Raw genomic sequence first — 12,124 nt, forward strand, 5'->3', positions numbered from 1 at the left:
GGTGCTGGGAATGAACCCAAGGCCTCCGACAGAGCCATCTGTCTAAGCTGAGAGGTAATTTTTTTCATTTATCCTCTTCCATTTGACGGAGTACTCAACCCAGATTTGATGGTTTCTATTAAATGTACTAAGTGGATGCAATTTCAACTGATAACAAGACTTCTAAGGAAGTCATAGGTTTAGCTGGGAGTGGTGGCCCACGCCTTTGATCCCAGCACTTCAAGAGGCAGAAGCCAGGCATAGATTGCCAGCCACAGAGAGTTCATAGTGAAACCTCGGGGAAAGAAATTGTCAGCCCATTTTGTTTTTTCTTTGCTCTTTGTAAAATGTGTAGTTGCCTTAGCAAACAGTCTCCCTAACGGAACAACTGAGGGGCAGGAAACAGCCCTGACCTGGACTGCCCCCCACTGCAGTTACAGCCTCCGCAAACAGGCTGTACCTACGTAGGGGATTATCTTTTAAAAATTCAATTTCCAGCCGGTGTGGAGGCAGAGGCGGGTGGATCTCTGAGTTGGAGGCCAGCCTGGTCTAACAGAGTGCGTTCCAGGACAGAGAAACCCTGTCTGGGATGTGGGGGTGGAGAGTTAAAGTTCAATTTCAAACTATCAGTTTGTAAGTGCCAGCACTTTTGCTGGTTCACAAAGCGCCAACATATCTTGTTCACTCTTGAATCTTTCACTTGCAGTGGGAGCTGATTGCTGGTGAAGAACGGAAGGTAGAACCAGCAGGCGATTTTGATCTCACCCCCGGCCCGTGCTGCCGCCTAATCTCCGCCTCCAGTCGGCGTTCCTCTCTCGGCAAAGCTTTATCTCTGCGGCAGAAGGAACCAGCCTTGCTGGCCTTCCTTGAAATTCAAATGTTGCTCGTCCTGATCAGCCAATCATAGCCAGCCTGCCCAGCGCCCGGCTCTGACGGTTCCTGGGTAGGTAGGAGCGCCTACCGGAGACAGCCCGCGGAGGCCACACCTCCAGGCGCTTAAAGGTGGCGCTTCCACCTGGCGAAGAGTTTTCATTGGTTAGAAGTGAGTTATTTAAAAAAAACAAAAATCAAAACCTAAACCTGGGCTTTGGACTTCAGCCTTTCGCAGTTCGGCCTGGCATTTCAAGCTTGGCCTGTTTGGGGCCGAGGTTAAGCAATCTGGCATTATTGAAGCTGTTGTGGTCCCGCCCCCGAAAGAAAGATCCAGTACGGAAGACTAGCTTTTGCAAGTTGGACTTGAGTAATGTGTGTCATTCTGAGCTTCAGTTCCCAGAGCTGCAAAAATGCTGTTTACGTTTCACTGCTTTTATAAGGGGTAGAGGCAGTGCCTGCCACAGCGCTTCAATGGTCTGTGTGAGCAGAGTTCTGGTCAGCCGGGGCTGCCTAGTGTGATCTTGTCTCCAAAAACAAGGGGCCAAACACACCAGCAACAAAACCCACCACAATACATTTCCATGAGGAGCTGTAATTCCAGCACTCAGGGAGGCAGAGGCAGGTGGATCTTTAGTTCAAGGCCAGTGTGGTCTACAAAGGGAGTCCAGGACAGCCAAGGCTACACAGAGAAACCCTGCCTCAAATATAGATAGATAGATAGATAGATAGATAGATAGATAGATAGAGACATACATACATACATACATACATACATAGAATTTCCATGAGAGGAGGAAGAAAGAAAGGCAGGAATCACCATGCCAGTGTTCAGAGAGAGCTCTGATTGTCTCCACTTTAGGAGACTCTGGTGAAGGCACTGCTCCCCTTCCTCAGGAAAATGTGTGCCTAGAATTTGAATGGGGTACAGATGTCAGGAGTCCACACGGACCCCACGTCGAGGGATCCTGTGTTGAGGTGCCCAGTGCGCTTCTGCGCTAGCACTCCTGACTTAAAGAGGCCGTGCACCAGGGATTCTAGTGATTTGGTTCCTTGACCTACGTGATGACCACACAGGTGTGTCGGTGCGTGTAAACTCAGCAAGCCACACCCTGTAGCTCTAGCATCACTGCCAGGTCCTCACATGTGCAAGGCAAGTGCTCCCAAGTCTGACACAGTTTTTAGACTTCAGATACATTACTCCACTTCAATTAAAAAAAACAAAAATGTGGGGCTGGAGAGATGGCTCAGGGGTTAAGAGCACTGGCTGTTCTTCCAATGGTCCTGAGTTCAATTCCCAGCAACCACATGGTGGCTCATAACCATTCTGGTGCACATGCACACATGCAGGCAGAACACTGTATAAATAATAAATAAATAATATAAAAAAAAACCAAAAACAAAAATGGGGGGGAGTTTCCTCTTCCATGACCCAAGTGCCTGGTTTTTAGCTATGCACCACCACATCTAGTTTATGCATTGCTGAGAACTGAACCCAAGCTTCCTGTAGGCTGGGCAAACACACCTACCAACTGAGTCATATCCCTAATAAACAAACAAATAAATAAAGTGAGGCTGGGAGTGTAGCTCAGTGGTAGGTGCTTTTAATTCCAGCACTCGGGAGGCAGGGGCAGACAGATCTCTGTGAGTTCGAGGCCAGCCTGCTCTACAGAGTGAGTGTAGGACAGCCAAGGCTGCACAGAGAAACCGTTTCTTGAAAAAGAAAAAAAAAGTATTAGGCAGAGTTGGGCATGGCAGTGCATGCCTTTAATCCCAGTACAGGGGCAGAGGCAGGTACACCTCTGAGTTTAATGCCAGCCTGGTCTTCATAGCAAGTTCTAGATCAGCCTGGGCTACACAGCGAGACCCTTTCTCAAAAACAGCACTCTGGAGGGCCTGCCCTGGGTTTGCTCACTGACGCTGCAGGGGGCCATGCACCACCCAGCAAGGTCAAAAGCTGAAGGAGCCAGGGAATGGAGAAAGGTGCGGTGGGTTTCACCTGTCAGTCCCAGCACTGGGGGAACTGAGGCAGGAGGATCGCCATGAGTGGGAGGGCAGTATGGGCTACAGTAGAAGACTTCAGGGGGCAGGAGAGATGAGTGAAAGTGAGGGTGCAGAGCAAATGCTTCTGCTGTCCCCAGAAACAGACAGGCAGAGGCAGAGAGCTCCCAAAAAGCAAACACCTGGGGGACATGGGAGGGGAAGCCAGGGGTTGGTGGTGGATGTGCTCCTCAAGCGTTAGTGTGTCTTTTTAAATTACATCTGTTCATTTGTGTGTGTGTGGACACTCACATGCCATGGTCACATGGGATAAGAGGGCAACTGAACTGAACCTGAGTCCTCTGCCGGAGCGGGAGGCTGAGCCATTCCTCCAGCTCCCTCCACCCTTTCTGTGTTTGAGACAGGCTCTCTACTCAGCCTCACTCTCCTGGTGAGTCCCGAAACTCACTGTGTAGACCAGGCTGGCCTCAGACTCACAGAGATCCTCCTGCCTCTACTTGAGTGCTGGGTGTGTCCCGACACTCGGCTCAGCCTGCTATCTTTCTTCCTCCCTTTCTTTTCTTTCTTTCCTGGCTGTCCTAGACTCGTTTTGTAGACTAGGCTGGTCTCGAACTCACAGAGGTCTGCCTGCCTCTGCCTCCCTGAGTGCTGGGACTACAGGCGTGTGCCACTGTGCCTGGCAGCCTGTTTTCTCATACAACCCAGGACCATCTGCCCAAGGGTGACACTATCACTCACAGTGTGCTGGGCCCTCCCATATCAATCATTAACTAAGACGACACTCCACAAATTCGCCTACAGGCCAATATTATGGAAAGGTTTTCTCAATTAAGATCCCCTCTTCCCAGAGGTGTCTGGCAAAAACCTACCAAGAAAATATTGTAAAATAAGCTACAATGCTCAGCTTCAAAAGTACATATTACATTCTTGCATTCATGGAACATTCTAGAACTGACACAGCAGAAAACCAGTGTGGGGGTTGTGCGTGTGCTAAGTGGTTTACACTTGTTCTGTGTTAATTACAGTCCAATAAAGCTGCTTAACTAAAAGCAAACACCCTGATGGCTAGGCTCTAACTATCAGGAATTCAGTAGGTGGAGCCCTTACACAAAAATATCAGTTATTCTAATGGGAAAAGAGGGCAAAATATGGCTACTGACGCGCCGTTCAGTGGGGATTCAGCGAGACATGGGTATGCACGCCTGGGTTCCCTCCACTGCAGGGCGGAAAAAGCACGGAGTGGATCTTCCATCCCCTGGAGATGACCCTTCTCCCCTGGGCCCACCTGTCAGAATACACAGGTGCTGGGCCTCCTCCAGCTGGCTCAGGGACCAACCGAGCCTGGCCCTGCCTTTCCCCGTTCAGAGGGTGGGATTTCCTGAAGCTGAGCAACCGGTGTGCGTCAGCCCTGCGGCTCCAGCTCATCAACAGTGTTGATGGGGCCCAGGAGTAAGGTTACGGTGTACTTCAGTGAGCTGCAGGGAGAGTGTGATCTTTGGAGCTAAATCTCATGTTTATCAAGGCCCACATCTCGGCTTAGGCCCAGGCCTTAGAGGAGAAGCTTCCTGGCCTCAGGATTTCCTTTAAGTACGTGGGATCCAAAGAGTTCAAGGGGTCTTTGTACTAATTAATCGTTGTCAGTGACCTGGGTATAACTCTTGCTGTGACATTCAGAGCTCCCGCCCCTTTGTGGAAAATTACCTACCGACAGTTATAAGGGAGGCCACATAGGGCCCTGCCTTCAGCTGCGGAAGACATACAATTCGCAACCGGAAAGGAAAAAGGGAGAGTCTGGGGCTGTGGCGCAGTTGGTAGAACACGCACCAAGACATGGGTTTGACCCCCAACACTGTACAAATCCAGGTGCAGTGGTGAAGGCCCATGAGGCTCATGAGTTAGAGATCAGCCCATCTCAGGCAAAAGAAAAAGGGCTGGGAACATGGCTTATGCATGTGTTGTGTGCTACGGGGAAAAGTCTCCACAACAGCAGCACACAGTGAGCGCATAATTAATGTCCGGGATTAACTAACTGATCACAGCAGCCGCAACGGCTGTATCTTTTGGACTCTGCTCCAGCATCGCGTCCTCTCAGAAGTGGCTGTAACGGTGACTTATTTTATTCCCAAATCATTTTGCTAACCACATGACAATAACCTGTGTCATATGACATGTCCTAACCTCCCAGGAGGGGTGTCTGCTCCTGCGGGTTAATCACCACTGCAGAGCGCCCGGTGTCAGCATTCACCGCCTAAGCCCTTCTACATCGCTCAAAGCACCCAGGCCTTCTGTGCAGGCAGCCCTGTGGCCAGACCCTGAAGCTCTGGAAGGACAAGGAAGAAGGTGAAGAGGGATCCAAAAGGCTTGTCACACATAGCCTGGCTCCTGGTAGATGAGGTTGGGCAGTCCTGCACTTTCGGAATGTCCAGGAGTAAAACCACCCTCCAAAGAGCGTCTGCACCGCTCCCGTCCCATGAGCTCATGAGCGAGCCTGCCTGTGGATTTTGTAAGGTATGGTGGGATCACTTTGGAAGCAATATTATCATGGTGGCAGTTTCTCCTGTGTGGTTAGCCAAGGCTCGGGAGATGCTGCTGTCTCCTGGTGGTCAATAGGGACCGCAGGGCCAGGCTCTCGGGCTAGGTCTCAAACCCCCAAAGGGGAAAGCATGTGATGGCACAGAGATGCACCCGCACCGCACCTCTTTCCTGTTTGTTGGCTTGTTTGGCCTTTGGAGACTGAGCTCAGCACCTGACCCATGCTAAGCAAGTGCTCTACCAATGAGCCAGAGCCCCGGTCTGTTTGAGGGCAGGAAGGGGACAAAAGCAGGCCGTGCTGGGAAGACAGTGACCTTGGCAAGCAGCTCAGGTGGACCTAGAGAAGGCAACACTGCTAAGAACGCTGACCATGCGTGTCCTCGCTTGAAAACTGCTCACGCCCACCTGCACTGAGTAAGACGCTCCTCCAGGTCCTGCTGGCTCTTCCCGAGGGAAATGATGGAGGATTGTGGGTGGACCCAGCCACTGCCCACACCACGGGCAGTCTTAGCAGCAGCCGTTCCTCTCCCTCTTCTCTCCTCGACGCTTCTTCAAGCCTCCATGTCTCTCAGGGTGGTACAGTGCAGGGTGGTCCTGTCCTCAGAGAGGCTGAGCACCTGCCTCCCATTCTCTTCTGGCGCAGGAGTTTGATAATTACCGATGATCATCACCCAGGACGCCCACCCAGTGCTCTCATCCCCGTGGATGTACACCAGAGGCCTTATTCCTACTCATAACCAGAGTCAAAGATGGTAAGATGGTGAGTCAAGATTCCTCCCTCCACTCCTTGGACATAGGAGCCGAGAGAAGGCAGGAGGTGGCCATAGCTTGTAGTTCAATACAACTCCTATGGACAAGTGTGAGGTCCTGGACTGAAGATGGCAGTTGGGAGCACATATTGAACTCAGAGGTCCGGAGTTCAATTCCCAGGAACCACATGGTGGCTCACAACCATCTATAATGAGATCTGGTGCCCTCTTCTGGCGTGCAGGTGTACATGCAGGCAGAACACTGTATACATAATAAATAAATCTTAAAAAAAAATTAAAAAAAAATGGAGCTGGGTGTGGTGGCACATGCCTTTGATCCCAGCTCTCAAGAAGAAGAGGCCAGCCTGGTCAATAGAGAAAGTTCTAGGACTATACAGAGAAATCCTTTCTTGAAAAAAAAAAACAGTTTATATTGTTATATATGCCAATATAAAGTATACATGTAATTATATGTTATTTATGTATTTATATATTTATAAATATTTTAATATAATAGATCTTTTATATAAGTATATATCTGTGCTTTACATGTAATTTGATGTATATATTTAAATCTTATTGTATATATTTGTATCTGAGTGTATGCATGTGTACCGATTGCATGCCTAGAGCCCTTGGAGGCCAGAAGAGGGCGCCGGGTCCCCTGGAACAGGACTGACAGGTAGCTGTAAGCCACCACGTGGTGCTGGGAACCGTCAGTTAAGTGAACACCCCTCAGTGCTGGGAATGGAACCCAGCCCCTCACACACGCTAGGACTGCTCTCTCTACCACTGAGCTAGCCCCTCAGCCTTCAGGGGGAATTCTGTACAGCATTAAGGAAGCTAGAGGAGCCAGAGGAGCAGTGAGAAGAAAATCCTTCCAGGGCGGTGGGGGATGTTCGGTGTGTTCAAAGAGCAGGCCAGAGCCAGGTGTGGTGGTGCATGCCTAGAGTCCCAACACTTGGGAGGAGGAGTCAGGAGGATCTGAAGGTAGACCATTCTCATCCACACAGCAACCTCGAGGCCTTTTCGGGCACCACGAGACTCTACTGCAAAGCAGAAAATCCAGAAGCAGAGAGCAGGCCAGGAGACCAAGCGTGTCTGAAACTTGCAAGAGGGAGACGAGGGAAGTAGGTGATAAAGTCACAGAGCTAACAGGTCACCGGAAACCTGCGTGCCACCAAGAATGTTGGCTTCTTCTGTGCCAAAGGATGAACGTCCCAGGACCACGGACCTGTAAGCCAATATTTTACTACAGCAGCATAGTCCTTACAACAGTGGCTTTGTAATTATATATATGATAAATATAAATGTATTTCTATTTGTATAATTTTATTTAGTACGGTTGCTTTCCTGCATATATATCGGTGTACCACGTGTGTGCCTGGTGCTCTTGGAGGCCAGAACAGGGTGTTGGATCACCCATAATTAGATGTTGCAAGCCGCATGATCGTCTCGCCAGCAAGAACGCACACGGACAATCTGCAACAGGCTTTATTACAGTCAAGCGATGAAAGGAGGAGAGAGCGAGCCCTGAAGTGGCGCTGTTTATATAAGCCCTGGTCGCACCTAAGTGACGTGAAGTGACGTGTCATACCCTGATTGGCTGCTCACTCACTGTCTGACGGCCCGGCTCGGGCAGTGGCTTGGCGCGCTTTCGCAACTCGCACATGCGCTCTAGAGGTTCTTTACAGTTCTGAGGGCGGATGTCAGCGCCATTAGATGGCGTCTGAATCTCAGCTCTCCACAATTAGACGCTGGCTTTTTTTTAAAGATTTTATTTATTTTAAATGCTCTATGTACATGTACATCTGTAGGCCAGAAGAGAGTAGTAGAGGGTATGGATGGTTATAAGCCACCATGTGGTTGCTGGGAATTGAACTCAGGACCTCTGGAAGAGCAGACAGAGCTCTTAACCACTGAGCCATGTCTCCAGCCCAGACATTGGCTTTTACTGGAGTGAGTTTTAAGCAGAAAAGCCAGAGAGTTGATGTATATTTTTAAGGTGTGTGTGTGTGTGTGTGCGTGTGTGTGTGTGTGTGTGTGTGTGTGTGTGTGTGTGTGTACATGTATGCCCGTGCAATGGCACATGTGTCTGACGTCTATTTTGAAGGCCTGATGCAGCCATCATATTGAGAACAGACTCCCGGGAACGGGAATGGCAGAAAGGAAATTTAGGGAAGAGCATCTCAGCAACTTAGTCCAGGATATTGATGACTTAGCCTGAGGTGAGGAAATGGAGCAGGATACCAGGCTATGGAGAACCAGATGTTTTCTGAAGATAAGCTGGTGGGTCTTGATGCTCGATTGCACGGGAATGTGAGAACGAGGGATTGCCCTCAGAGGGGTTAGGTTTGCAGCTTAGTTAGCAGAATGCTTGCCTAGCATGTAGGAAGCCCTGGTTTTGATCCCCAGCATTGTGTAAGACGGCATGGTAGCACACATCTGTACTCGCAGCACTCAGGAGGTAGAGAATCAGAAGTTCAGGGTCTGTAGTTCAAGGCCAACCCTGGGCTACTTCAGACCCTGTCTCAAGATAGGTCAGGCTTCGTGCCAAACTCCTTTAATCTGGGCACTTGGGAGGCAAAAGCAGGAGGATCTTTGTAAGTTTGAGGCCAGCCAGACTACATAGTGAGACCATCTCTCAAAACAAACCACAAAACCCACCATCAATGCTACAGCTCGAGCAGCCCCAGAAACAAGCAAATGAAGCTCCGCCTTCTCTTGTTGCTCCCTCAAGTCCTCTAAAAACACTACCACATCTAAATACCATCAAGGAGAGAGATGACATCTGTCTGGCAAATGAAAAAGACACTTAAGAGAAAAAGCTGGACAGTGTCCGTCTTAGAGGTCACAGACAGTACGTCACATACACGCGCATACACGAACAAAGGGCAAACTGGGGCCATCGACCTTGTGTGCATAGCATCATTTCATAGGTTGGGGTCCTGGACTGAATAAACAGAGAGAACCCCCCTTCCTCCAGCAGAGCATTCATCTCTCTCTGCTTCCTGACTGACTGGGGTTTCAGTGTGGCTGCTGCTTCCGGCTCCATGCCTTTCCTGCTGTGATGGCAAAACAAACCTTCTTTTCCTTAAGTTGATTTTGTAAGATATTTTGTTGCTGCAATGAAATAAGTATTAAACTAATACAACGGGGGGGGGGGGGAGGGAAGAGAAAGAAGGAAAGAGAAGAAGAAGAGGAAGATGAAAAGTGAAATCCCATCTACCTGTGTGACCATGGGCTTGTGCTAATAGGGCCAGGTGGTAACTCTATTATTACTTTCTAAATGCTTAGCATTTGTGGGGCCTTAGGCTTGCAATCCCTACCACTGGGGGGGAAAATGGATAAAATAAAATAGGTATAACAATTCCTACTTTACATAGGAGGTACTGAGTATAAAGCACTTTGCACAGTACCTAGCACCGGAAGCACTCAGCGGGTGTGCCTGGTTTTGCTATACTAGGTGACTGACACTAAGAGGGCAGACATCTTATCTAATGTGCGTTGTTTACCAGCTTTGGGGGTGCTCAGAAGAACCAATGTTCAGAGCCACGGCATCCCCCTCCATAGGACCCCCACCCTTGTGTCCTGTCCTGGTGGTGCTGGGGGCCGTGCTGTGCTCAGAGCCACACCCCTCTGAGGGACAGCAGCCAGGGCCCAGGCTATTGTTGTGGCTAAGATTCTTTCCCCAAATGGAAAACCACAAATTAGAGAGGAGCTTTGGCTGGGCTCTCTGGAATTGAGGGAGGCCACCGGTCCACCCAGGGTCTTCCTTGCAGGTCAGTGTTCCTACCTTGGGGCAAACCTCTCAAGCCTGCATCCCGTTTTCTCTCTAAGCCTCGTGCCCTCCTGGAGACCCCAGCTCCTGCTGTCCTCTGACCTGAGGCTCTCAGGGCTCTTTCACCCCCCAGCCCAAACACCAATCCCCTCCAGGCCCTGCTCAAATCCCCTCTTTGAAGCTCCCCCACCCCACCCGGGCAGAACAAATCGGCCCTGCCCCACCCCCTGTCATCTGCTTTGTTCATTTCTCTGTGCAAGCAGCAGGGCTGATCAGTCTTCCTCCGCTGCTGCCCTCAAAAGTCCCTCAAGAGTTTGCGACCCCCTGTCTGCCGACCCCACAGTGCAGGGAAAGTGTTCTAAATGCTCTGTTGCCAGCAGCTGAGGGTGAGGCTGCAGGCCAGGGAGAAAAGGCTTGTGTCAGTCCAAGTCTGAGAACTGAGAACCCAGGGGGAAGGCAGATTCGCCCACCATTTCCAGATCTCCCTGAGGTGCTGGTGACTTCTCAGCTCCCCTCAGACTGTGCAAAAGCCATAAAAAGAGTGGAAAGTCAGGATTCGTATCAAGGCAGGCCTGAAGTGTGGATGGCCTTGGCCTGGGGGTGGTAGCTGGCTAGGGAGGAGTAGACAAGAGTCTCCAATGTGACAGTGTAGGCATGGGGTCTGAAGCCAGGCTTAAAGGCTTCTCAGCCCCCCCCGTCTCAGGATTCCCGACACTGACCGAGCTATTCCTAGTCTGGCGTCAACCCTCTCCTGAGAGGGGCCACTTCTGAGTCAGGCCCATTCCCAGCTCAGGTGCTCCGGGAATGAGGTCGGATATAGGAAGGAAACAGCCCTCAGACTTGGCCTCCCCCACCCCACCCCCCAGGTCTTGGCGAGTGGGCAGGAAGGAGCCACTTTAAAGATCTCCCTGGGGACCCATGACTAGAAAGAGATCCGGCACTTGTTGAGTGCCCTGAGAAACGAGGGCAGCTGGACAGAGGGATGTGGGCCCCATCCTCTTAGGACAGATATATATGACTTCCCATCCTCCAGCTTTTTGTCCCCCTTAACCTTCCCTTCTAGCGCTTTTAGGGTCCCTCTCCTGATGCCCACCCCACCCGCCCTCTCCTGTGCTGGAGCTCTGACTATGTGGTCCAAGGTCTGAGCCTGTCCACTGGAGGCTCTCAAACCCTCACACGCCCCCAAACCGAAGACCCCCCCCAAGAGCAAAGCTGCGGCACTGCCCTCTGACTAAGGCTCCCTGAAGTCTCTGCTCTCTGACAGTACTAAGGCGGAGCTAGGAAAGCAAGAAGTCCAATTAGGAGGATTCCTGTTACCCCCTGGGTTCCCCTTCCAGCAGTCTAGCGGCTGTCCTTGATCCCCGGGGCGCTGCTGTGAAAGGGCCCCCGTCGGTCCCACCCGGATGCCCCTTTAAGACCAAAGGGATGGGGGTGGCCTTGGTGAGACACTAGGTCCCATCCTCCCCTTGGCAGGCCAGGTTTCCTGCCATTGACAGCGTCCCTGCTGGGCCCCCGCCCAGCCCCCCCCCACTGCTTAACCCCTTCCTGCCCAGGCCACAGGGCTACTGGCCTGTGCCCTACCTACTGGATTAAGTATGTGAATCATCCCTCGAGGTAACAAGGGCCGACCTCAGCGCGTGCATAGTTTTCTCTGAAAGTCACCTGTTGGGCTGAAGCTGCAGCTCGGTTGGTGGAGGCTGTGCTTAGCATACATACACAAGGGCCTGGGTTCCACCTCTGGCACCGTACAGCACAAAATCAGGAATTGTGGCTCCTGCCTGTAATGCCAGTGCTCTAGAGGGTGGGGATAGAGGGACCAGAAGCTCAAGGATAGCCTGAGCTACTTGAAACCCTGCCTCAAAACAAAACAAAAAGCTAGCTATTATTATTTCTCAGCACCCCGGAGCCTCTGGTCTCTTCAGCTCTCACTGGGAAAAGCAATAAAGCCTAATCTCCAAAGATGGTCCCTGAGAGAACTCTGACACTTAAGAGCATTTTCTAAGATGCTGCAGCAACACAATTTTGTTTACAGACAAAAACAGGCAGGACAGAGATCCAGGGGCTCACAGGAGGTCAGGCGCCAGGGTTGAGTGGACCAGGTCCCGGCACTGTCCTTTGAACTCTAGGTGATGGAGAGTTCACCTGTCAGAGTGTAGCTCCTGTGGTAAGGGCTTCTCCTTGATATACACAGCATCAGGGAGATCTGACAGGC

This window comes from Meriones unguiculatus, chromosome 3 (genome assembly GCF_030254825.1).
Source record: "Meriones unguiculatus strain TT.TT164.6M chromosome 3, Bangor_MerUng_6.1, whole genome shotgun sequence".
NCBI lineage: Eukaryota > Metazoa > Chordata > Mammalia > Rodentia > Muridae > Meriones > Meriones unguiculatus.